The 23,255-nt window shown below is 47.1% G+C and overlaps 1 protein-coding gene across 3 annotated transcripts in view; it reads right to left on the bottom strand.

Moving 5' to 3' along the window:
• The window catches only part of LOC135916480 (calpain-B-like), a 147,507-nt gene that overhangs the window by 114,607 nt on the left and 9,645 nt on the right, over window positions 1–23,255 (bottom strand). The gene's annotated exons all lie outside the window — the stretch shown is intronic.

Consider the following 23,255-nt stretch of genomic DNA (forward strand, 5'->3'; position numbering starts at 1 on the left):
GGGACGTTTCCCCGAGAAGACGAGGTGCTCAAGGCGTTCCTCGAAACAGCATTCATGTTCAGGCTCTCTTCCTGGGAGGGAGAAATTAGCTACGGTAATTATAGGCCACAGCTTGGCCTAGCATCGAGGGCGCTATTGGAGTCGAATATCGACGCAAGCACCTGTGCGTCCATAAGCTGTTAGCCTGAGAGACGCTCAGAGATGCCAATATTTTTCGTATTCACATTCTGATAGCTACATAAATGCTAACGAGCGTGTACAGCGCTAAGTGTCACAAACAGAAACATCAACGATACTGGCAATAATGTTCCATCTACAAGCAAAGGGACTGTACACAAAACACTGGACAAGTGTTGTACTAATTATCAGATGTTACTCGGTTACGCTATGGTAAGAATCAGTTTTCCATTGTAAAGTATTCACACACTTCACGCATTCCACAGGTACGTATTTCCCAAAACAGGAATCACGCATGGAACGGAGGCATTACACTCTCGAAGATGAAGCGCCGAATATAAATTGAGAATCGAAGAAAAAAGAAAGACAAACTTGCCCTTGACAGCAAAAAAGCAACTCTGTAAGCCACCGTACTCAACTATCACTGCCCACATTCTGCTAAAAGCACAGCAAACAGTTCTATTCGACATTAGAAACTAAATGCAGGAAGAGCGCAGGCGCCGATTCCGCATCATCGCGGACATCCTCGGAACAGAGAGATCAATATCACAACACGAGGAAAGGCCACTGAACCTCTGCTGCGCTCTCCCCTTTTACCCCGCTCAATGGTGACACGGCAGCGTGACATCGTATTGCCATTGTCGCAGCGTTCAAGGGCCTCCGTTGCAACGGCGACAGGGAGAGAGATGTCCCGCGTTGATGGCCGTGAGGCTTGCATGCAGAACAATGTAAACTGTATATATACGCATAGATAAAGAAATCAGTTTTATCAAGCACACATGAATCATTGCCCTACCACCCTGGCTTTCATTTAATGTAAGGTGCCTCCATGACCGTGACACACTATTTCAATGGAGTCTGCAGCGCCGTGGAATAAAATTGTGCGACTAGACCACGTCTTTCGACAGATCATCACAATGCGTGACTGAAGGGGACATGCTCCTGTCAAACAAAGCTGTGAGTCTCACTATATATATGATACCCGACACGGTGGCTCAGTGACTATGGCGCTCTGCTGCTCAGCATGAGGTCGCGGGCTCGATCCCCGCGGCCGCGGCGGGCGTTCATATTTTGGTGGCGCGAATTGCAAAAAAACGCTCGTGCGCTTATATTTCAGGTGCATGGTAAAGGTCCCATGGGGCAGAAATTAACTCGCTGCCTACCGCTACGACGTCTCTCACGGCCCCAGAGTTGGCTTTCGCTTTTAAGCATAACGAACCAATCAACTTTATTTTGAGAGAAAAATACAACGAGGCCTCCGGCGCTCGCTTATGTCTGCCACCCGATCTTCGGAGCAGCAAACACTTTTGCTCGCTAAGAAGCGCGCGCATCGGACGCTCGAAAGATACCACGTGCGCATTCGCGCCACACCCACTACTCTCGATTAGGCGGCCGGAGCTGAAACAGCGAAGCACGACTCAACGCGCAAACAACACTCCCCAACCATAAAGCAGGTGCGAAGAAAAAGAAATAACCCCGCACCATGTGCGACGACCGTGTCAAACTCTATACAGTCTCAAAGCGCTATCATTTCACGGCTGCGGAATCGCCTAAGGCCGCAAGTATCGCACATTCCCCGTAAAGCGAGTCACCCTAACGGCGCCGAAAGAAAAGTTGGCCGACCGGCGCTCCCCGGGCTCGGCACGAAAGGACAAGAAAAAACAAAAAAGACACGCAACGAGCTGAGAACAAAGAAAAAAAGAGGACAACCTTGACGGGACCCGCTCCTGCTAAGCCGAGAGTCGACTTTGCATACCGTCGGCGCAGCAATATCCTCTCCCGTTTACGCAACGCACGACTTTCCCAACCACCGCTCTCGAAGTAAGAACAAAAGAAAAAGAAATACGAGGGAGGGAGAAAGAGAAAAGAGGGGGGTTGCATCGTTGATAGACACACTTGTCGATTTTGCAACAAGTTTGCCAATTCATTGCGCGACAACGTCGCTGTGAGTTTGGGTACACGTAACTCTATTATACATAAGACTACCTATATGCATTATTTGGAAGTCATGAAAAAGACATTATTGTGTAAGTTGGGCGGTAGTGATCATTGGGAGGAGCCCTTAGTCCAGGACCACTGCTCTTAAGCCTGCCGGATGACCCAGCGTTTGGCTTCGAGGTCTTACATTAGACGGCACTACTTGTGCCGTCTAAGGTAAGGTAATCACACAAGCCATGTGATTGGCCCGTATAAAGTGTGCGCCTGTTAGACCTGCATGTATGAACCAAATAGCCTAGCAACATGTTCTATTAAGTTCATGACTCTCAATAGACAATGTGTGGAGTCATGACTTCCCCGTTTTCAATCAACTTCTGCTTATAAGACGTGTAGGTCATGCAATAACAAAAAAAAAAGATTGTCTTAACTAAGCACAATTATTTTTTAAGTCAGCTAAACTACCTATATAAAACTCTAGAAAACGTTTAGTTTACAAAGAGAAATAGGCTGATTTATCCATTCAACCAAGGTAATGCATTAGCACTTCCTCCTGTAGGTTTTGTTTTCTGTGCTGGATTTATGAATAAGCAAATTAATAAAATTTGTATTCTCTTGCCTTTCCTTGTCTTGTGCGGACAACAGGTCCCACATAGCGCTTCTCGTGCAGCGTTAATGCTACGTCATACCTGTGGTTCCAAAACTAACATTGTACACGCTCTACCCAAATAAATATGAAGGTAAACAGTTTTTTTTTTTAGACAGCTATTCATTAAAACGTGTCAGTCACAACTTTATCAGTGATATACGTATGCCACATAGTTCTCGTACTGAAAAATTTCCATGGAACTTATCTATTGGAAAAGAAGTTTAGCTCAGGTACAATGAAATTACCGGCTTTAAACACAAATCTGATGTTCCTGAACACAGTGGCGCGCCTTGTATACATATTGTGAGTTGTGACCGTGATGCCCTGGAACCACCTGTCGCTTCAGAACGTAATATAGTGGGTTCGTTAAGGTCACGTGGGTCATTAAAACCTTGTGAGAAAAGTATATTACGCAAAATTCCAGCTTTTGAGCTTCTGATACCGCAAAACCGAATGTGATGGGACTCTCTCGAGAATAAAAGAGAAGATGATCTCAGCTCGAAAAGCACCGGCTGGCTCGCTTCCACACGTACGCCACAGTCAGAACACGACATGAAAGTTGTGAAACAGCAGTCGCGTCATACCGATTGCCCAGGACCGTGGACAGCTCTCGTATGCCTCACCCTCTCTGGCTCGAAGCACGGTTATGCCCTCCCTTTACCGTACCTTAACTCAAAAAAAAAAAAAAGAGGAAGAGGAAAAAAAAATTTTCCGCATGAACCGCCTTCGTCAACCGCACTGGCCTAAACTTAAATATACACACAGGCAACAAAGAGGTCCAAGCGTATGAACGCTGCGAGTAAAGTCGGTCGAAAAAGTTCACGAATCACGAGATCTGAGAAAACCGTGAATATCCGAGCAGTTTGTGACCGTGCCCAATAAAACCGTAGAACTCCATATGGTTCGCATATACCATACATAGTACAGGTTGGAAATACGATTTACCAGGCTACCGAGCCCAGGCTACCGAAGTAGTTGTATTTGCCGTTTTCTCGGATCCCGCGGTCCGTAAACTTCTGCGGCCAACTACACGTGTACCTTACCGAAAAAAAAAAAAAAGGCCAGTCGCACATTGCTATCAACGGCTCAGTGGAATTTACTTTTTTGTAATAGGCTGTACTAGCTCGCGCTGCCGAAGCTGCGGCACTAAAAAGAAGAAGAAAAAAAAAAGAAAATAAAGATACTCCTCCGTTTGCCCGCTTTGAAAGTGCTACGGGACGCCGCTTTACTAGGTGATTTGGAAATATTGGCGGATGCAAGTGAACAACATGAGCACCCGTGAACGGCTTGATTGATTCGTTGAATTTAATCTCCCAAAGCAACGCGGACTATGAGAGATGCCGTATTGTGGGGTGCCCCGGATTAACTTGGACCACTTGGGGTCACATGCACGTTATTCAAATCACGCGAGATCGTGCGCCGCCTGTTTATTACAATCTCAGGTCCTCTCCTGAGGTCTACTTTTGCCGGAACTATATTCAACTTTGTATGCTAAATGATCTCATATGTAGCATCAAATCCCAGTGAACATAAATTCCGTCCCGCAGAAAGAAGCGCGAAAGAAAGAAGAGGGGCGCTGTTCCGAGTAATTGCTGCTGCCGCCGCCAGCTGCAGAACGTCCTGCATGCAAAGGATCTATTCCGAAGTACAATGACAATGCATACGAATATTTCGTGGTCTGCACGACGACGTTTCTGTGGGTTTCCAGACGATGATGACGCGCAGGAGGTAGTATCAAGCTGGTAGCAACGCATATGGATGACAGAACACCGATAGAAAGTGAGAAACCATCGCTCCTGATCAGTCCGCATTCGTCTTCACCGCGGCGCGAGCGTCGTGAACCAGGGCCTTGATCATTTTGAGGTAGCAACGGGATGCCTGTAAACACCAGCCTGGAAGCGTTCCGAAGGTCAGGAGAGGAAAGAACATTAGCCGCGTGAAACTCAGCGACTGACGTGACAACTTGGCCCAAATGCAAATACAGGGTGCCTACCAAATAACTTTTTCCAATTTCCCTGACTCTTCCAGGTTTTCCTTGACAATTCTAAGCGTATTCTCTCATGCAGCTGAGGAGAGCATTCAGAAGTCACCATGCTAGTGATGAAAGTTGTGGGCCGCATTAGAACTGGCTGCTCAACAGAGCTTCGATGCAGGCGTTGGCGTTGCTGACATTAAAAGAGCAAGAGTGCAAGCTATATGGGTTGAATCAGGATCGAACCTGGATTGCTGGCTTGGCTATACTTTTTTTTTTTTTTAGTGGGCGGTCAAAAGCTATTTTACAGCTACGTCCTGCAGGCATAAAGAAAGGAGGGCAGATTATTTTTTTTTTCCCCGGCGCGGAGGAAGGCCCTTGCACCCGTGAGTGTCATAGCAGTGTTAGTCTGGTCCCTTATTTATTATTTGATACGAATGTGCGAATATTGGCCTAACCTGTGTCTATAAACAAAAGCGGTATCTTGCCGTCTTCGTACACTTTTGCTCCGCCGCTCATTGTAGTTGACGCCAAGTGAGCGACTTTATCAGCTTTGATCTAGCGTTAAGATTGTTTCCGGCAACCTTCGCACAGACTTCCGCCTGTCAATTTCCATGACCTGCATGGCCAGGTTTTTGACAAGTTGCCTGACTATTCCCTGACTTTTGCAGACGGGTTGAAATTCCCTGACAATTCCAGGTTTTTTAAGTTGGTACACACCCTGAAATACTATTAATCCCAGCAGTCATGAAATTCCGCCCCTGCAACAAGCAATCTCCTTCTTCCAGTATTCCTAAAACTAAAGAATTGCGCGCCGCCTGTGAAGAAAATAAGTATAACTGAATGTGGCGTTCTGGTATATAAATATTACGCATCCTACTTAACAACTTTTCTCATAGGCGGCGCGACAACCAGAAATAGCATTTTGGTATTAGTATTAGTAGTATTGGTATTAGCAATAGTATTTTGGAAGCAAGCTATTTTAGTATCTATCGGAACTACAAACATACACGCCACATGCGATAAAGAAATAAGTAAACGTACTGTTATGACATCTTAAAATCAAGATATTAATATTACACATAATCATTCATAGGCAGCGCGACAACCCCTAAGCAGCGAATTTCGGAACGGAAGTTCTGCCGCTTACTGTAGTTGACAAGTTCGCTTCATTGCGCTACCACCTCTGTTCATAGCCTGGAAGTTCGTTTCTGCCACAATGCTTTCGTCACTAGCGGCAAAGCAAACTTTACTGAACGGAGGCGTTCGAGAAAACATTTCCGACGCGTGTACTGGCACGGCCGGACTGGACTCTTCGCACATGACAGTCCAGTCCGGTCGTGAATGGGCCGGACCTATGCTATAATTACGGTGTGCGCGTCACGCCATAATAACAGCATCGCAATTTTAGCAAACTGCCAGCGTCTCACGTGAAAAAAAAAATGTTTCAGCTCGAGGACAACTCCGATGCCGCGCTATTCAAACACACAGGGAACGAAAGAAAAAAATATATTTAGGTAGGTTAAACTGATTTTAATGAAATCATAGTGAGGCTGGAAGATGTTTGTTTGTTTGTTTGTTTGTTTGTTTGTTTGTTTGTTTGTTTGTTTGTTTGTTTGTTTGTTTGTTTGTTTGTTTGTTTAGGCACTCAAATGAACTAAATTACGGCTTCGTTAGAAATTAGCACATTTAAAGGAGAACATGAATCATTAAGTTTACAAATGTTTACAAATAGGTGTCACAATTCCGCAAACTGTACCTATTAGAGCATCTAAAGAAGACGAATTTACGTTATTAATTTACGTCTTTTCTTAAATACATCACTAAGTTTACATAATTTTTGCAAAAGGCATATTTACGAATTATTGATACATTTCAGAGCAATGCATAATACATCAAATTTGCAAACCAATGTGTTTTCGTTGCTTCTACAGGACAGACAGGGCACAGTTTTTGAAACTTATTTTGTCAAGATTGCTCAAAGCAGCGAACAGCTAATAAGCAGAGAAGTGTTAACGTAGGCGCCTACTACATTGCGTTGGGCGCCGGACGTTGGTGAAAAATAAGTTTTTTCTCTCTGTCTTATTGCCTGTACTATACACATTCGCTTGTAAACGTACAACATGTTTCTCTTTTACAGTAGGCGCATCGGGCACACGCTCCAGCCTCACAGAAATGGACGAGGAGTGCAGGCCAGCCCCCTCGGATATTTCGTCGTACTATACAAGACTGCACAGGAAGCTCCCTCTTGGCCGACACAATTGAGCTGCTGTTCTTTAGCCGCCATGGCACACGGCAGACTACACAACGCGGCACAGGTCGATACGAGTTGAAAGTGCACCGCGGGATATGGAAACGAGCGTCGCAAAGGCAATCGCGATCGTTCATTGGGCCACCAACATTCTACTCGGTCTATTTTTACAAGGTGCTGCTGAGTTCCTCCTCTCAGTACAAAAGCCCCGATGGAAGGAATCCGTAAATAAAGCGTCGTCAATCATTTCGCGTCAACAAAGGGATCAGACATGGTGGAACCCAACGGTCTGCAACACGCTCGCTCACCCCAAGTTGGGAGTCTCAAATAACCAACAGTGACGTTAAATAAGGTTGCGCGTTGATGCTGCTAGCGCCGGCAGGTGGGTCGCCGACGATTTCACATTTGTTCGATCGGCTGGCGTCCCAAAGCTTTATACAGTCTGCTACGAGGGACGGCGTGCAGTCGAAGTAATCCGCGTCAATTTCGAGTACCTCGGTTTCTTTAACCAGCACACAAACATTCACTTGCATACGGCTTCCACAGGAACGTAGCCGCAGAGGTCAAGAATCGAACACGCGACCTCGTGTAGACCACCACGCCATCGACACGGAGCCATCGCGGCGCGTGGCGACTTGGTGGCGGCGGCAGTGGACGCTCGCGTTTCGCGATGACCTGCTGATCATCGGCGGCGCGCTGCGAGACCGGATAATTCTTCGCTTGAAACTGTACACTCCCTCTCGCCAATTGCACGCAGTACAGCGAAAGATTTGCGTGCAGTCTCGATATGTGCGGGTATGTGTTTGTTTGAAGGCGGCGCCAGTCCCTGGCTCGTTGGCTGCTTAAGTTGGGATGGGGAGGAGCGCACTTCCGTCTGGTCAGGCGTTGGTACTCCAAAATCTGCCTGCTAGTGATGGTTTCCTCATGGTAATCTGAAGGGAGTCCCGAGGAGGGTTCTGCAGCTCGGCCAGCAAGTCCTCGAGTGCGCCTACGTGGTTGTCTCATGACTTCTTCCTTCGTCCGTTGTTTTATTTGGCGCCTTCGTTGTAATCATCTCGCCCACCAGCACGTGCTCAGTGAAGTCCTCGAGCTACGCAGTTCGCCTCCTCGTTGCCCCCTAGGCCCGTGTGCCCCGGGCATCAGGCGACGGCATGGTCCTCAGTCAATCCGGGGCCCAGGATATTAGTGACACACCTGGGAAGTGTGCCTCTGAGGCATAACGGATAGGTGGCTTGTGAATCTGTCAGGATGTACGCGGGGCGACCTCTTCATTCTGCTTCTCTTATTGCGAGGGCTATGGCTGCTGCCTCCGCGGTGGCGCTCGGTCTGGTTCGTACAGACGTGCAGGACACCACCTTGTTTCGGTTGGTTGCTGCCATTGCGAATGCCTGTTTTCTAGTGCCTTTTAGTGGCGTGGAGTAAAGGCTAGCCTCGGTGTAGTAGGTATCAGGATCGCTCGTACTCTGGAGGAGTTTTCGAGCTCGCGCTTGCCGCTGCTTTTGGTTGTAGAGCGAATGCATGGTCTTGGGGACCGGTTCCACGATAATACGTGCCCGTAGGTGCATCGGTACGATGACCATTTCGTCTTCGCGGTATAGGAGGGTGAGTGGGTATCCCAGTCTTCGCAGTAGTTTTCTGCATTGCTTTGTGACGTTGAGTCGTTCTCTTTGTGCGATTAGAGTGGCGGCGGCCAGTTCTTCATGTGTGTTATTTATGCCGATCGACATGAGTCTGTCTGTGCTCGCGCCGTTGGGAAGTTGCAGTGCAGCTTTGTATGCGATTCTTACGAGCTTGTCGACGTGCTTTATTTCGGTCTTGCGTGTAGCTTGAAAGGGTAAGGCGAAGGTGATTCGGCTGATGACGAAGGCCTGTACGAGGCGTAGTGTCTCGACTTCTGTCATTCCATCTTCTAGCTATTCTAGCTATGAGGGTTGTAATATACTCTTGACAGTGTGTTTTGAGTTTGTCTATTGCTGTCTTTACGCTGTTATTGTCTTGTACGTGCATGCCCAGGATTCGCGCTACAGGGGCCCTGTTGACGCCCCGTCCGGCAATCGTCAGGTGAAGGAGGGGGGGGGGGGGCGCACGGTTGGACTGGATGCGCAGTGGTCTTATTTGCAGGTATCCTGATTTGTTCGGGGGCACAGGTCATATCTGCTGCCTGAAGGTAGCTCTGAGTCTTGTCTATAGCGGTTTGCAGTATATATTACCGTTCGCCATAGGAGCCCTTGGTTGCCCATAGTGTAATGTCGTCCACGTAAAAGGCACAACCTAGGTTCGGTATGTCCTCCGGTCGTAGGACTAGTTTCCGGAGGCCGATGTTAAAGAGGAACGGGGCCAGGATGGAATCCTGGGGCGTGCCCTTCAGTGGGAGGTCATATGGTGGAATTTGTGCCGGCCATGCCAATCTGTGCCTTGCGATTGCCAAGGAATGCAGTATGCGCTCTCCGTATCCAATGGCTGTGATACCATCTTGTATATGGGAGAATGCGCGATGGTGTCGAAGGGTTTTTCGACGTCGAGCGCATGGAGTAAGTTGTTGAGGCTACCTGCAGGTGGGTTGAGCACCTCCTCTTTGAGCAATAAGAAAATGTCCTGGGCAGACATCCCTCGCCTGAATCCGTACACAGATGTTGGTTAGGAGCCCCCTTCTTCTGTGTATTGTTCGAGACGGGCGAGTATAACTTTTTCAAAGATTTTGCCCATGCAGGACATCAGTGAGATTGGTCGTAGCTGACCAAAGCTTCTCCGCTTTCCTGGTTTGGGTATGAGTACAATGTGTGCCAGTATACATTCTGTGGGTAGTTAATTTACCACCCTGTGTTCAGATTTCCTGATTGAAGTGATCCGTGATGGCTCGTGATATGTCAGTGCTAAGGTTCCGTATCATGGCGTTTGTAATGCCGTACAATCCGGGTGCTGTGTTCCTTTTGAAGCATTGTGCCACTGCATGCACCTCCGCAAAGGTGATGGGTCGGTCCAGCTCGTGGTTGGGTGCTCCTTTGTATTCTTGACTTCGTATCGGATTTGCGCCTCGCTTGCGTTTTCCCGTGTACCGTTGTTTCAGTTCTTGTATTAACTGATCCTGGTCCTCTTGAAATTCCCCTGCTAGTGGTTGGAGGGTAGCATTTGTTTTAGTTTCTGTGGTAGAGGGGTCCAAAAAACTCCGTAGGATGTTCCATATGTCTTTTTCGTGCTTAATGTACCTCTTAAGGAGTCACAGAATGTGCGCCAATTGTTATGGTAGTGTTCTTAGGCGTATGAGTTTGCTTCCTCTGTGATTACCGCTATTCGGATTCTGAGTTTTCTGTTTAGCTTCTGTCAGCGCCACCACTTGGTGAGGTCCCGACGAGCTTCCCAAAGTTGTGTCAAGTGGTCGTCAATTGCGGTGGTGTCTGCCGCAGTCTGATATATTTTAGTGTTTTTAGGTGTCATAGATGCCCTTGATGTAGTGAGTCCATTCAGTTATTGTTTCTGGTTTGGGCCCATTTCCTACTTTTTGTTGCTCTCGATAGTGAGTCCAGTTAATGAGTTCAGTGAGACCAGTTAGTGAGTTTGGCTTTTCCGAGCGGGCGTCGTAGTTCAGCTGTTTCGTAGGTTATTTCCACTATATTGTGATCGCTTCCTAGGGTGTCGTCGAACACGTTCCAGTGTATGGCTATGGCATTGTTGGTGATCGTAAGGTCTGGTGTGGTATCCCTGTTTACGCTGTTTCCCATACGGGTCGGCCTGCCCGGTGTCGTGAGGAGTAGTAGTCATATCGCTGTATCGCCTCTAGGAGTCTCGTACCTTTGGGTCTGTCTGTGGCATATCCCCATGTCATGTGCCATGCGTTGAAATTCCCTGTGATGAATAAGCGGTCGCATGGTTGAAGCATGGTGTCCAGATGTTGGAAGATGTGGCCAAACTCTGCTTTCCGGTCTTGCGGGGGACTATATAGGCTGCATATTACCTGCTTCGGTCGTCCCTTTTCGGCTGGCCAAATCGCGACGACGTGGTGTGGAGTGTCTTCGTGTGGTACCGCTGTAAGTGTTGCTGCCAATTCCTTTCAGACGAGTGTCAATACTTTCGGGTGGTTTGGCTCTATGTGTAGTCTGCAGCCCGTAATCGCCTTGGGCCTAGCTCCCACCTCTTACAGGCAGATTATGTCTGGAGGAATCAGCGCCGCCTGTATGTATAGTGTGAGTGAAGCGCGTTTGTTGTGCAAGGAACGACAGTTCCAAGACCATACTGTGAGATTCTCTTTTGTTCGGGGCCACCTATTTGCCATGATAAGAGGTGGTGGTTGTGCTTTCAGCGTCCGAGGTTAGCATGCTTTTGTCATCGGACTCATGTGAACGCTGTTTGGTGTGCTTACGTTTACGCTTCGGTTCTTTGTTAAGGGTTTCATGAACGTATCGCTTTAGTTCCTGAAATTCTACTAAGAACTGCTGCATTTGTACGTGAGTTTGCTGCTGTATTTGTTGTTGAACTTGTTGTAGTTGTGGTACCGTGAGGTTTGCTTCTGGTTGTTGTGCCCCTGTGAGAACTGCAGTGTCTCCAAGTGATGTAGGTTGTGGTTGTGCGTGCCCGTTGTCCGGTGGTTTTTCGTTTGGGCTACTTACTTGCTGTTGTGTAGCCTGTAATATAGGTCTTGCGGTTCCCATAAGCTGGGCCAGCTGTTTTTCGAGGTAGGCTATATTGCTCTCATATCTGTCTAGGCGTTGTTTAAGTTGTTTGTTTTCTGTGGTTACTCTGATATTCTACGTTTTGTGTGATGGGTGTAGTATATGTAGGTTTGGGAGCCACGACCTCCGCCCAGCTTACCTTGGCTGATGGTGTCTGTTGGGTGTGTCCATGGCTCCCGCCGATGCTTTTGCCGCCTACAGCTGGCGGATTGTTGTGGTGGTTCTTCTGCTGAGTTGGTGTTTGTGCCTTGTTCCTTGGTGGCGTTCGGGGTCGTCGGCCCGGGGACCGCGAGCGCGACCGGGAGCGGCGCTTGTCGTCGCCCGACTTGTAGGCTTCTTCCTCTTCAGAGCAGAACCAGCGCATGTTCTTCGTCCTCTGTGGGTGGTTGTTGTTGTCCCAGGGGGTCTTATGGGCGTGGTTGGCCTCCTGTTGTGGCTGTCGAGGTTTCAGTGGCTTGAGTCTCTTTTTGCAAGTTGAGTCCCCTGTGGGATGGTCCTCCCCGCACGAGGAACAACTAACAGCACATGGGTGTTCATCTGTTGCTGGATCTGTCAGTCCACACAGCCAGCAAATAGGGCAGTCCGGATTTGGGCAGACGTCCGTGCGGTCTCCTTTCTCTTGGCAGACCTTGCAAACTTGAATTGTGGGTCTGAATGGGTAGCAACGGAGCTCCCCTTCATAATAATAGACTGTTCGAGGTAGCGTGGGACCTAAAAAGATGATGGCTGCACTTTTGGTTGTGCCGATCATTCGGGCTGTGATGATCTTTACCCCCTGCGTTCTCACTCGGAGATGGGTCATGAGAGCGTCTGTCGAGGTGTTCATCGATGCACCGTGAATGACCCCTCTTAGAGTGTCGTCTCCGTTTGCAGCGTAAGCGCGGACGGCGTGGGCCCTGCCGTTCAGTACGAGCTTGCGTATGAGGCGTGCTTTGTCCGCAATTTCCTCGTGTTTGGTCGATAGGATCGCTATGTTTGATCCAGGATTAATTCTAAGGATGAATTGGTCATCCTTGAAGCTTGTTTGACATGCCTCTATGATTGCTTGTGCAAGCGTGGGAGTGAGAATGTTCCTTAGAGGGAGGCCCTGGTTCGGGAGAATGACGATCTTGTAATCGTCCCTCGGCAATGTCGGTAGTTTAGGCAATTTCTTATAGGTTGACGTGCTCGCCTGAAATTGGTTTTGGAGACTTGCGTCGCCGCGTCTCCGCTCCAATGGCTCTTGTTTACGTTGTTTGGCGGATTTCACTGCCTGCCAGGTAGCGTTCTCTTCTTCACGGGAGTGAGAGTTAGCGTCTTGACTCACCGAGTGATAGTAGTCTTGAGCTTGGTCCATTTGGTCGTCCGCTATTCCATCCTGCTGTAGGTGGCGGCATTCTCACTCGGTTGCCACGTCGAGAGCCATGGCTCTCGACTTTCACACCTCCGATATTCGACACTCCCCACCTCCGACGCGGGAATCCCCGGCGTCGGTGAAGCTGCCGTCGGCTCACCGCGTCGGCGTTGCGTTAGCGTTCATGTGGTGGCGAGTTGTCTGGAAGCCTCCTCTTGGGTTGCGTCCAGGTGTTCCTAGGAACTTCGTGAAGCTGGTGGTAAAGTTTTCCGGACGTTTTCAAGCGAAAAACCACTGAAAAATCATGAAAATGCCGAGCGCGAAGAGAGCCCGTTGGTACTACTTCGCGCCCCCTGGCGGCTTCCCGTTGAAAAGAATGTACACCAAACCACAGCAATTCGGCCAGCAACAAGCCCTTCGGCAGACTAATGTTTCTATACAAGGCACCGTACCCCACCCTATGTGAGACTAGGTGAGACCGATGGCAAGCGCCCTACCACGGATGCGACTGCAGGCCGATGGGGGCAGAGAACACCAACGCTGGCAGCAAATGGCGGGCAAATGGCACGACGTCACAGTTCGACCAAGCCGGCCGACCCAGAAAGCTGGCTTTGCCACGCGACTGCGTGTCCCGCCTGGAAGTTGGCATCTGCCTCAGCGCATGTCGAAGTGCAGTGAAGTCGCCTTTCGAAAAATGAAGGGACATATCTCTGTTAGGTCAAGAATAAATGCGAAGAACTGGCAGACGTGACATCTGAACATACGTGAAAATCAATTTCCCTGGGGCGTATGTGTGTCACAAGGAAACTGTTCTATGTGGTTTTATCGTTCAACTGCAAGTCCAGCTTTTCAAACAGGCCGGACGCTGTTTCTGCGATGTCGAGGCCACCTTCAGACGCCCCAACACGCTTTGTTCTCGCAAAGGGTAGCACTTTGCACAGTCCAAGATGACGGCGTTCGAGCTCGCTACGGCACCTTCCCCGTAGGGCCGGGTATCGCCACGCGGCATTAAACCGTAACTAGGCTGGCTTTAGAGGCAGCAATTGAAGTGGAAGGCAAGGCACCAAGGCAACCAGTAGGCAAGCTCTCCCAAGTAATAAAGGACGCAATAAAGAAACGACAAGGAATGAAAGTGTCGAACTCAAGAGATAGGATAGAATTCGCGGAACTGTCAAAACTGATCAACAAGGGGAAAATAAGTGATATTCGATGTTATAACGCGAGGAAGACTGAAGAAACCATAAAAAATGGACGCAGCCTGAAATCAGAAGGAAACTTGGCACAAGACCAACCAAGATGTATGCACTGAAAGATAAGCAGGGTAATGTCGTCAGCAATCTCGAAGGTATAGAAAAAGCAGAGAATGAATTCTATACTGACCTGTACAGTACCCAGAGGCCTAAGGTGAACTACATTCGAAACAGTGTTGAACGGGATACAGAAACTCCTGGTTGTGGTGGTGGTTTTATATTTTGGACAACATGCAAATAATGAAAGAAAATAATTGTAATCCACCCAACTGTAGCGCGAAGCTACGAAGGGAACCCTCCTTGTAGGCACGCCTTTCCGGACCCGTTGCCACGGAAAGGCGTTGGTTCTGAGTTCAAGACCCGGCCGATCCAGGGTGATTTTTTTTAACCGCTTTCTGTCTAAAAAGAAACGTTGGGTTTCCTTTGAAGACTCGTGCTACTGTCGGGTGGATGGTGATTTTCCCGTTTCGTGAAGTTTCCTCCAACTTGTGGACTTCTGCGTATTTGATTTTTAACACATAGATAAGTTACAATTTTCGTGTACGTTTTCTCTTTCCCTTTTTAGAATTTCCAAGCTTGGAGCCATTGTTTACAGCCCTTATGTCCCGTCCTATACAACCGCGCTGTACTGAGCTGCTGAGTGTTTGTTTTAACACGCATTTACACACCGTAGGTTTAAGTCTTCCGAGCAAGTCACCATGGGTAGGAATTCGGCCTTGTTGGTACGAAATACTGCAAGCGGAAAAAAAACAAGGACAGAATCGCGTGTACTGTATCCTCCACCAGTCCTTATCACTTGTAGCAGGCCACCAAGCTTCGCCAAAACAGTCAATAAGCGGAGAACATAATGAACGAAAAGCCGACACAGTGCCTTCATTATACCGAAATCCGTGCAGATATTCACCAGACTTGTAAAACCAAGCAGTTTCATTACATAACGCAGGTTCAATTTACTAAATTTCCCAGAACGTATGTAACACTAAAATCATGGCGCTGCATCTCGCAAGTGCAGAGCAATTGCCGGAAGCGCAAAGAAAGCTGGAGATGACACGGTAGAAAAGGTCGATCTAAAGCTGTGTAAGCATGTAAAAGAATAGATAGGAAGAAAAAAAGGAACTCATGCGTTGTCATAAACATTTCGATAAGCAAGGTGAAGTGATCAACGTTGAAACTACGGCACAATATAAGAGCTCTTCAAGCCAGCTTGGGGGTTACACTAAGCGAAGATGCCAACGTCAAGTAACTTGGATGACTAGTAATGACATAGTATTATAGTCTCTTCTCTGCTGAAATTTAAAATGGACTCGTCTTTCTCTGTAGAGTAAATACCACAAAACACTGACAATAAGCAAGGAGATTAAGCGGAACCGAGGAATTCGATGTTTAGTTAGTTGCAAGCACATGAATCCAACAGACACGGACAGTGTACATTCGTGGTGATGAGCAGATCATTGCGTGCCGACTAGCACTCCCGTCTATGCACGTGCTTTGTATGTGTGTACCTGTACAAGTTGCATATGACGTAGCGTGTCATCCTGATATTCGTCCCATGTGTCACGCTGCTCGTTTCCTATTTAGCGATACACCTATGGGCACAATACAGCACTACTTCTACTCCCGCTTACGTTCGTAGGACTTGACGCGGGAAATAAGGTGGCGAGCTTCTTGTGGTCGCCGAAAGCTCCCGGCCGTTGCGCCGCACAACAAAGCTCGTTTATCCATTGGGGTACAATGCGCGTTCCGGATACTGACATGACGCGCTACTTGATGCACTGCCCCACAGCTGAGTGCAGGCCCAAACCACAGGAAGCTGATGCAGGCGTCATGCCACGTCGCTTGGTAAAACCAGTTCGTCCGTGCCGAGGCGCAGCCGATGGTTCACTCCCGTCTCGCGGCCCAGTATATATTACCTAGACGAATCTAAGAATAAGTAATCGATCTTTTCTTCTTTTTTTCGTGTCGAGCCGCCAAGTGGCGCACGCACGCGGCGGCGCTCTGAGGCTCAGACCTGCCAACGCGGTCGTTTACCCGGCGCGCGACACAACGATCGACAGTGTCAACGTAGATAAAGTGAACTGGACACACGAGGCGGGCACCTGTCTGGCTCTCTGGACCAGTAAAAGGCAGTGGTTGACTTGTGCATCGTATACGGTGCCTAGACGTCAGCACCGCCTTTCTTTTGAAGCGAAAAGCTTCACTATACGCTATAGCCAACACCGCGCTTCGCGCGAGCCGGCGTATGTCGCAATTGGCTCCGTAAGCGTGTTCGGAGTCGGCGCAAGTAGGCGCAGGTGGCCATTGCCGCGCGCTATGCGTCGTCGTTTGGCGTTCGCCGCAAGCGCGTGTTTATCGCGGAGGCCGACTATACAACCGCTTGCCAGAAAATAGGCGTGAGCATTCACCATGGAAGGAGAAGAGAGTGATACTACCGATACAGAGAGCTGTGTTTATGGCTGTACAGAAATCGCAAGACAAAGTGCCCAACAATGATCAACAAAGAATTTTAATAATCCTGCATAAATTATGGTATATATGATTGATAAGCAATTTGCATAACTACACAAGGAATTATGTTGGCGAAGAGAAAAAAAAACGATATCACATGAGTCAGTCGACGGAATCAACGTAACGGATCAGAGAGCCGTTTCCAAGCATTTCAATGAATACTTCCAGAGCGTGTTTAACACTTCCGTCTCAAACTGTGCATGTAACACGACAGTCTTACATACAGATGCACCCTTCATTTCTTATCCTGGTGTGGTAACTATGTTACTAAATTTGAAAACCAAAACATCGTTTGGTCCTGACAGTATCCCAAACATATTCCTACGACGATATGCTTTACCTCTTGCTAAATTTTTGGTTAATATTTTTCGCACTTCCTTGCTGACTTCACAACTAACCAGTTATTGAAGGACAGCCCGAATTGTACCCATATTTAAAAGAGGGAGACCGCTTGACACCAGAAAATTACCGTCCTATTTCACTAACTTCGCAATACTGTAAAATTACTGAACATATCATATAGCTACTAGTATAACAAACTTCCTCGAGAAACGCTGCGTGTTGACCAAATATCAGCACGGATTTCGGAAGGGACTATCAACCGTAACTCAACTCGTCACATTATTTCATTCTCTGGCATTGACCCTCGATAGACACGGTAGGATAGACATGCTTTTCTTAGATTTTTGCAAAGCCTTCGATAAAGTTCCCCATAGTAAACTCACTTTCAAACTTGAAGCAATAGGCATTCCACAAATACTTGTTGACTGGATTTCAGCCTATTTGAGTAATCGCAAACAATACGTTGATGTAGCGGGTCAACACTCAGGCTGTCTTCCGGCCACATCCGGTGTACCTCAGGGCAGCGTGTTAGGCCCTTTGTTCTTTATACTGTATATTATTGATATTGTTGATATTGTTCGGCCTGGTGTAGAAATAAGATTGTTTGCTGACGATTGTGTTTTGTTTAAAGAAATTAGTTCCACTAACGATTACAACGATCTCAACAATAGTCTGGACAATATACATGAATGGTGTATAAAATGGGGAATGACCCTTAACACGAGCAAATGTGTCTCCCTTCCAGTAACTCGCCAAAAAAATCCGCTGTCATATATCTACATATTGGGGTTTTCACCATTACAAGAAGTAAATTGCTATAAATATCTCGGTGTAACACTCACTTCAAACCTGTCTTGGAATCTTCATATTGATAATGTTTGTTCATCCGTCTTCCGCAGATTTTGTGTTCTTAAACATAAACTTAAAACTGCTCCCACTAATGTTAAGCTGCTCTGCTATACTGCTCTTGTGCGGCCAAGACTGGAATATGCATGTATTACATGGAATCCTCATACTAAGCGCAACATTGTCTTGAGCGTATTCAGAGAAAGGCCGTAAGGTTTTTTAAACAAATTTTCAGCATTAGATTCACCTTCTGATTTAATGCAAGCAAATGGCATTCCCGTATTACAGGCACGAAGGCAAAAATTTAGATTAGAATTTCTTTCCCAACTTTTGGAAAACGAACTAGCGCTAGATGCATCAACATATTTGTCACCCTTAACTAGCAGGCCCACCCGACACCACAATGAAAACGCCCTAGCCCTATATTTTGCTCGCACAGACATATTTAAGTTTTCTTATTTCCCGAGAACCATTAGTGAATGGAACTGCCTTATCAAAACAAGTGGTCAAACTGTGAAATAAGCTTTCTGAGCCTGGTTATTGTTGCTTTTTTCATTGCTGTTTCTTTTGTATTTCTTGTATTTGTATCGACCACCCTGCTTGGACCATGAGTCCGCAGTATTGTATAAATAAATCAATAAAATTTTAAAAAATAAGCTATAACCTATCTATAATCTATAATAAGCTAAAATAATCCATAAGTGAAACCGTAAGCATAACCATAGGCTAAATCATAAAGCATAACCATAAGCTTAACTGTAAGCATATTTTAAAGCGTATCTTTCTTTGCCTTTTCTTTCGACTTTTCCACTGCTGCTGCTGCTGCTGTCGCTGTCCTACAAGCCACGTCGGGTGGTGGTTCAGGGCGTGTATAAACATGGAATGAGAGTGGCAGAGAGGAAAGGCGACTTTTCCCATCGCGTCGCACGTGCACAATGCCCTCTGGAGCTCCCTGGGCGTCGCGCATTAGCCTCTTGACAGCTGTAATTATCCGCGACCCGCCGCAAAGGCATTGCAGAAACTGCAGCGCTTACTTTCTACTAACGTGCAAGTCCAGATAGGAGGTAGAGAGAGGAGGCAGAAAATGGGTAGAACCGACGCAATCGCGAAACGAGTTCCACTCTTCGCTCGCAGTTCCAATACATGAGGGGAGGGTGACGTGAGAAGGCGCGGAAACGCTACTATAGACACTACAGCGGCTGCGGGTCAACTGAAGATACGGTACGGTACGTTTCTGGTATTTCTGGGAAAAAAAATAAACACCGTGCAGATTTGTCAAGCGGACAACTGACGCACGGCGAGCAGGCTCACAGCCGCTTTAAACCACTGTATGATCTAGGCTATACTACGGAAGCGGTCGCATGTCAAATCAAAACTTCTGTGCCCGCCGCGGCAGCTTTGCCGCTGTCGCATTCATGTAAACGCGGCTACAGAACTTTGGCCGCGAGTTTGACCCCGACCACGGCAGCCACATTTCGACGGGATCGAAAAGAATAACACTCGTGCACTTAGATTTAGGTACACGTTAAATAACACCGGGGTGTCAAAATTAATCCAGAGTCGCCACTACGGCGTGCCTCGCGATTCCATTGTGGTTTTGGCACGTACAGCCCCATTATTAAATGAAAGCTTAACATTTCTGCCACGAGGCGATGTTCTATGTGAGGCAATGACAATGATCAATCCTCTCAGAGGTTATGAACAATTCATGCCGCACAACAACGCCTCAAGCAAACACGTCTCCCCAGAAATACTCGCTTACATCGATTGCGTGGGATCCGCATGATTCTCTTCTCTCTTTATTTTTCGTTATGTGAAGGTCATCTGCCTCGAAACCCTAAAAAATATACTAGCGAGCCTTAGAGCGCCCTAAATAATTCACTATGATAGCTTTTCTAGGGAGCGACTTCGGTTTCGTTTCCCAGGAAGTAGATGTGTCGTGACGCTAAGGGTGGTCACGTGGGAGCAAAGCATTGCGACGTTTTGGAACTCACTCCGGTTCGTTCGGCAGTATGCTATGCTGCGAGTACACTTCAGGCCGCGCAACAGGGAGCAGTATTGTAGCCGACAGCAAGCGAGGGCAGCGCTGACAGAATCACAATTGCTTTTTCTGCATGCACATTTTTTTTCTTTTCTGCAGCCTTTCGCTGCTTCGTCTTTTAGCACCTCAAAAACTTTTTCGGGTGCATAATATTATTTTTCACGGTAGATGACGCAACATTCGCAAAATCGTCAACAAGCGTAAATTCGTAAACTATGCGTAAAGGTCTGGAGAGTTGGCAAGTATGCAGATAAAACCCACCAGAGTATATATGTGGACCTTTTGTATTATGCTTACAAGGTAACACTGCGTGGCGTAAACGTTGATCGCGCGCAGGACGCGCTTAGGAACAAGTTCGCGGCCCGTTCTCGCCAGGTCACACAGAGCGTGTTTCCCGCATAACATGGCCCAGCAAAGGCAACTTCGTTCCCGGCAAAGGATGGGATCCGTGTACACGTTCCCGCGCCTCCATCACGATCTCTCGTCGTTGAATATTACAAAGCTAAAGAGGCGACCGACAGACATCGGCTTCAGGCGGGTACAACTTCATTGTCGAGTCATTCTGGATTCTATTAGAGAAAACTGCACGGGTATGAGCGAAGCAAACCCAACAGGGCGGCATGTTACGATATTTTGTGCACTGGTGTAGCGATCCCGCGTTCATATCTGGTTCTGGTACGACCGAAGTGTGGGCTCGCGAACACTATAGAGTATTCTATATATATATATATATATATATATATATATATATATATATATATATATATATATATATATATATATATCCGAGTGGCGCAGTCCTTACGACGGTGCTGCAGTTGAGTGCGAAATACGGATACTAACCGTGTGTGTGCTATACACATTCCTTTAAATATATCAAGTGACTCGTGAATCAAAGCTGTAGTACCTAATATTACAATTACAGGCTGTATGCCAACATAACATTTCCAAATTCCCTGGACTTCCCAGGTTTTCCCTGAGTGCCTTTGCGAAATTTCCTGAGTGACGCAGAAATTTATATCAAGACGGACTGGACACCATGTCGCCCGATGCTGTCACCCTCTAGCGAGCATGTTAAATAAACTAAAACAAGCGACTTAATCCAGTTTGAATAGTAAGGAATGGTTTTTATTTTATTGGAAAGGAAAACAGAAGGGTGGTTAAAATACACAGCGAATAAAATATCTTCGGAAAAAAATGTAAAACCCGTTGAAAATCAAGTCGAACATTCCCAAAGACCACTAAAAAGGAGATGCATAGAGAAGCAAATATTTTCGAATATGAGCTATTTCTATCAACTGATAGGCAGCTGATTGGTATGAAGCCCGAATTTTGTCACAAGTGAGATTCTCTCTCAACAGCTGGTAAGTATACCTCAACTGTCCTGACATACTCTCAGCCCGTGCACAACGCTTCGGTGTTGTGTTCCATTGCTTTAAAGAGTTTATTTTGGTTTTGAATGAGGAACACCTGCATCTCGGCGTCAGTCAACACTGTTTTTTTGAGCTCCAGCTCCTTCAACGAAGCGGCGGCACGCTTTCTTTCCCGTCCATTCCTCAATGCGTAGGTCCTCCTTGTTCTCGTTCTCCATCCGCCGCGCGTTCACCACACGGACCATTTTAAACATCCTCTTGGTCAGTTTTACAGTCAAAATCCGATTTTTCGGACTCCCTAGGGGCCGCGAAAGCGTCTGAAAAATCGGGCAGTTCGAAAAAATGAATGCGTGCCTTTTACTGCCCTTAAGGACTCATATCGCCACAGACACATCCAAGAACGCTCTGAAGGCCTGCCAGTACACTTATTAGGCATATCGGTGCTCGTACCATGACAGTAGATGGCGGGTGCACGGGTGTATAATTGAGGAATACATACTCTGTCGCGCGATAATTGCCCCTCCCCACTCTTGTTATACTTCGCCGCGTACCATTGCTATAGTGAGGCGAAGCCGACTTTCAAAAACCGGCATTATGTAACGTTCCGTGCTTTTCCAGCTTCGAAGCCATTGGCGAGGATTACAAAGGTGGGGTCAGCGCTATTGCTGACAGCGGCGAATTCTTTCAATAAGAAACATGGCACAGAACGGCAAGAAGCTTAATAGCGGACTTCGACGCATCTGGGCCTAGCGTTGCCGCGGTGGTGGATCTGCGTCCGAGAGCGCCGGTTCGAGGCAGCGAGGTGATCAAAATGGCGGAGGTGGTGGCTTTGATTAATGCCGTTTCGAACCTGCGGTCACGGCAAAAAGCCCGGAAAATAGGACGGCGAAGGGTTCTTGCGTTCAAATTTCAGACGTTCTGATTGACTCGACGGGGTACGTGGTGGTGACGCGAAGCGGTCCGAATTATCGGGCATCAGGAAAATCGGTCGTTGACGGCGCACTGGCAACTCATCCTGCCGACGACACGGCGTCGAAGACGATTCGTTACGATTCCTCTCTGTTACTCGAGCCAGCATTACTGCGACTTTCATTCCCTTTCAATAAAATTACAGCTAATTTCCCATGATAGAAGAACAAATTCCCTGAGTTCTCCCCGAGTAATTCCAGACTACTCAAAATCCAGCAATTTCCGTAATTACGTACGTACTTTGCGAAGCTAGGGTAATTAACTTTCTAATCATTAACAATAGGTGGCTACAACAAATGTGTACTTTAGGGCCCGCCCTCGGCACTACCTATCCCAACGGTCAAATTTTGAATAGCGCTGTTCATGTGGGAGCTACGCGAACAATTAGCTCTCCCAATTAGCTATCCTCAATTACCCCTCATCAGGGGCATTTGAGGAATAAATAAATAAATAAAAGGCTCCTTGAAACCGAAACTGGCTAGCAAAAGAGCGCCAGTGTCGTCGATGTTGCCCCCCCCCCCCCCCGCCTATGCGTTTCGTCATGTATAGTATAGTACAAGTTTATTTTCCCGGTTCAACTGAAGGGTTTTCTGGCAAAAAGCTATAGCTTCTATAGCTATAGCTTGACTATGTCCAGAAAACCCCTAGAAGCAGTAGTACACGAGTGGTACAGAAATCAGACACACATACAATAGTTACAGTCAATAAAGAGAAAACATTCACCAGTTATACATACAGAGTCTAATAACATTTGCAAAAAAAATGTAAACAATAAAATTGAAAATAGAAACGCTCAAGTGGTCATACAAATGTTCCGAATTAAATTATAGGAATAATCAAGCAAAACATAAAAAAGACAAAATCACATTTCAACAAAATATTTCCGCAGCTCAGCTTTGGTATATACTATTGTGTGTTTATACGTGTTTAGAACATGGGGCAGGT

This window comes from Dermacentor albipictus, chromosome 7 (genome assembly GCF_038994185.2).
Source record: "Dermacentor albipictus isolate Rhodes 1998 colony chromosome 7, USDA_Dalb.pri_finalv2, whole genome shotgun sequence".
Taxonomy (NCBI): Eukaryota; Metazoa; Arthropoda; class Arachnida; order Ixodida; family Ixodidae; genus Dermacentor; species Dermacentor albipictus.